We start from the raw sequence: 4,053 nt of genomic DNA on the forward strand, positions 1-4,053 counted from the left end.
AAGTTAATCGGTGGATGCTCGGATAAAAGTTCATTGACGTTCAAAGGAAGCGATAGCTGGTATTAACAGATTAATTTTCGAAATTACGAGTTTATGAACGTAACAAAGATCCGGTTCCAATAAAAGAAGAAAATAATTTGATCAGATCAAACCGTAATAAAAAGCTTTTAAAAGGTAAACGATAAAACCTTCTTTTTTATCAAACGAATTAACCTATATCCATTCACTCCTATCTAAGATTATTTCATTATTCAGAAAATTTTTATAAATAATACTCTAAATAATACAATACAGTTGAACAGAGTGTTTATTATATATGATTTATTATACTTATATATGATTTATTATTTATTTATTGTTTATTATTTATTTATGTAATTGATTTCATCGTTCTGAAACATCGACTAATCCGATATAATATTTCTCGAATAATTATCAAAAAATCAAAGATATTTTACACGATAAAATTTAAAAACCAAATATAAAAGATACAATCAATCGTAGTTTTATCCAAGCGTGAAATAAATTAGATGATAATGGAAAATTTGACGAGAAAGGGAATAAATAAGAGAGAAAATATCGTCAAGCTATAAGAGCGTAGACAAACCGGTGAAAAAGAGACGAGAAAGATTATCTTCATTGTATCTCGTAACAATTTGTTGACAATATAGTCATTATATATATAGAGTCACGTGTCTTCGATACGTGAAATTTTCGTGATATTCTATTACGTGATAAATATGATTATGTTCTAAATAGTATGATGAGAAACTATCATCATACTGGGTCGTTCGTTAACGAGGATGGATATAATTCTCTTTGTTCTCGACAACAATCCTTTTTTTAAGATTAATTTTTATTTCAGAGAAAAATGCTTGGAATCTCTGCTAATAATAGGGTTGCTCAAAATTTACAATGGCGAAACTGGCGAAAGAGATAATTTCACTACTAAAGGTATCCGAAATTAAAGGATAAATTTTTTTTTTTAGACCAAATTCTTTTTCATACATTCTACCCCTCGGTTTTCCACAGAATCGTATCTACCGTAATTATTAAATTTTATTTCATCGAATAATTTTTTCGAGAATATCGAGTAATTTCGAGTTTGATGAAAATTTGTAACGAAACGCCGTGTATAGAATTGTGAAAAGACTCGAAACGTTAATATACGAGAAATAAAAAGATATATTTTTTTGAGGGATGAAATCTCGTTTCGCTCCAATCTTTCATACACTCCCAAATTAAGAACAAAAAGAGAACTACGAAGGAAATAAATTGATTTTTTTTTCTAAAAATTTTGATAATTAAAATATCTCACGAATTTTAATAATTTGAGAATTAACGTGGCAAAGTTTCCATAAGTTAAAAATCATTTTCGTTCAACATCCTTTTCCTACATCCTTCTATTCCATTCCAGTGAAAATGAAGGATGAACGCCATTTTAACGCAATTTTCTCCACATTGAAAGTCAAGATCCGATTAAACGACGCGAGGGATATCGAAGCTCGAAGAGGCGGGCTGGTGAGATCGATATCAGGCATCGAAAACTCGGAATGCTTAAGTAAGGAGCTCATTTACGTCAGTGGAGAGCCGATGGGGCAATATGCGACCTTGGCGAAGGGGAGGATGGCTGATTCCTCGCACTGATTAAGCGCATGCAAAACCACCCCTTCTGCGGAACGCCGTTTATATATCGCGTTTGATGCATTTCAACGTTGTGGAAAAATAGTTGGTTGACAGTTATTTTTAGCAACCGATAATACAATCCTAGCAATCTTACTATATTTGAGTAGAATTTTCTAAAGATATTTCTTTAAACGGGGAAAAGTATCGAAGGAAATTAAAGAACAGAGTAGAGGGATATCAAGATTCATTTCCTTTTTAAAATAAAATAACTTTGCTAATTATAACGTTTATTTATATAAGTATCTATAAGTATATATTGATATATTATATAGAATATTGCGTTATTCGTGGACAAAGAATAATCCTGAAAAAAGTAAAATCCTAAATCGAAAAATTATCAAGTAAAAATGAAATTGACCAATTTCTAATATTCCTTCTCGTTCTATCTCATATTAAACAAATCTCCACATTTTTGTATTTGTATTGATTTCTAAAATCCTCCACAAAATGTTCCACGAATATCAATACCCTATCACGCCATCAAGATCCTATCGATTCGACTGTCACTAATAAATCCTTCGAATTAATGGTAGTATAAAAAGAACCAAGAGAAAACATTCATCGAAAAAATATTTTATCGTGACAAGAGTTTCCTCAAAAGCACTAGGGTTTGTCCCATTTACTTTTTCCATTTATTTCCCGTTTAGGCACGGTTGACAACTGCGAAATGGAGTGCGGTTCATTAAGATTCTCGTGCCGCGTTTAGTTATTTTTCACGCGGTAAAAGGATTACAAATCCAACGGGGGACGAGTTTTCTCTTCCGATACTCCCCGCCTCTTTCGCCCATTTATTCGTTACGTTCGAATACGGTAGCTCGACGAGATGCATGAACAATAAAATCGAGTTTGTTTTTACGCGATTGAAATGTCTCGCATTACGATAGAATTGATTGTCTCTTATTTACAGATCGACCGATGTAACGACACCACGTGAATAAAATCTGTATGTAATCGCGGAAAGAACACGATTTTCCACGTGATCATCACAAGAACGATAAGGAAGAAAGAAGAAGGATGAATATGTAATCAACAATGAATCGAGTGGCATGATTGGTGAGCTAACAGAATGGAGGGAAAATGATGCAATTGAGGAGAAAGGCTAAGGATTGATTGGCGATTGTTGCCAGTCTAAAATTCAAATTTATGTATTTATTTTCAAGTAGATTTTAAGTGTATTAAACTGAAGAATAAAACGACGAAGATATTTATAAATAATTGTTATTTAAATACGTCGAATATAATCAAAGAATAAAGAAAGACGAAGAGTTATTGAATATTGAAGCGAAGAAATAAAATAATTTTTTTAAATTATTATAACTATCGTTCATTTGTTATGATTTATTTTTACGAGAAAGATTTTCCATTTCTCCTTTCCTTTTTTTTTACCCTTTTTTTTTGTATATCTTCTATCTAGATTATTATATATTCATCTATTAATCTACTTTCTATATATTAATATATTCATTCTACCCCTCTGAAAAGTCTTATATGTAAAAAACATTTATTCAATTGAATAATGTAGTTGTCTCTTTAATTTCTACATATTTATCGTTTTCTATACTTTTAGAATCCATCAAACATTGATCTCAACAACAAAGAAATTCCGATTTCCATTTCCCTTTATTTGCAACTATACGCGTAATATGTATATAAATTTCAACGAAACGAACATTTATTACAGATTCTGATAATCAAAATTTTAGAAAATTTCATCACTCTACATCACTCTACTCTCCCTTCTTTCCTAAACAAATTTTCTAAATTCTAAAATGAAGATATTAAACACCAAGCATTCGGGAATAATTGCTATTTCGAATTTCTCCAAGAAATTTGAAAAGTTCTCTCACGAACAGTAAATCGTTTTTCAAATGTATTTCGAGATCATTGTATATTTTATTTATCCAAATGTACGAAATTATTTCAGAAATTCGTGTCAGAAAGACAGAAAGCAGATCTCGATGGAAATTTATTATGAATTATATTAAAAATATGCGGCAGACTTAACAACGAAAATTTCGGATAAAAATAATTGTTTAAATTATAAAATATTAATTCAATTTCAATTGGATTTATTTTTTGCCCGAATAAATAATTGAAAGAAAAGAATTTGAGGAGAAAATATTTCAAAGAGTAATGAATAGAAAAATTCTTATTCGAGAAAAGTAATTCGTTTTTAATTGAAATTTAATCCTAAAAGAATATTCGAAATAATTGTACAATAACATTAGTAATAATTTTTCTAGTAAAAATATAATAATATTAATCAGAAAAAAAAAAATAAAAAGTAATTTATTTTGCATTCAATTCACCGCGTCTCTTTCTTTATTATTAAAGATTTTTGTTTGAATTTTATATTCTAATTTTCAT

At 29.6% G+C, this 4,053-nt stretch overlaps 1 long non-coding RNA gene across 1 annotated transcript; it reads left to right on the forward strand.

The window, feature by feature from the left end:
• Positions 1 to 890: 890 nt before the first annotated feature.
• Positions 891 to 2,836, forward strand: LOC113219335. The gene is made up of 3 exons (XR_003306359.1): positions 891 to 954; positions 1,418 to 1,561; positions 2,594 to 2,836. It is a non-coding gene; the product is annotated as an uncharacterized LOC113219335 (long non-coding RNA).
• The last annotated feature ends 1,217 nt before the right edge of the window (positions 2,837 to 4,053 follow it).

Source organism: Apis mellifera, assembly GCF_003254395.2.
Source record: "Apis mellifera strain DH4 linkage group LG7 unlocalized genomic scaffold, Amel_HAv3.1 GroupUN_74_associated_to_Group7, whole genome shotgun sequence".
Lineage (NCBI taxonomy): Eukaryota > Metazoa > Arthropoda > Insecta > Hymenoptera > Apidae > Apis > Apis mellifera.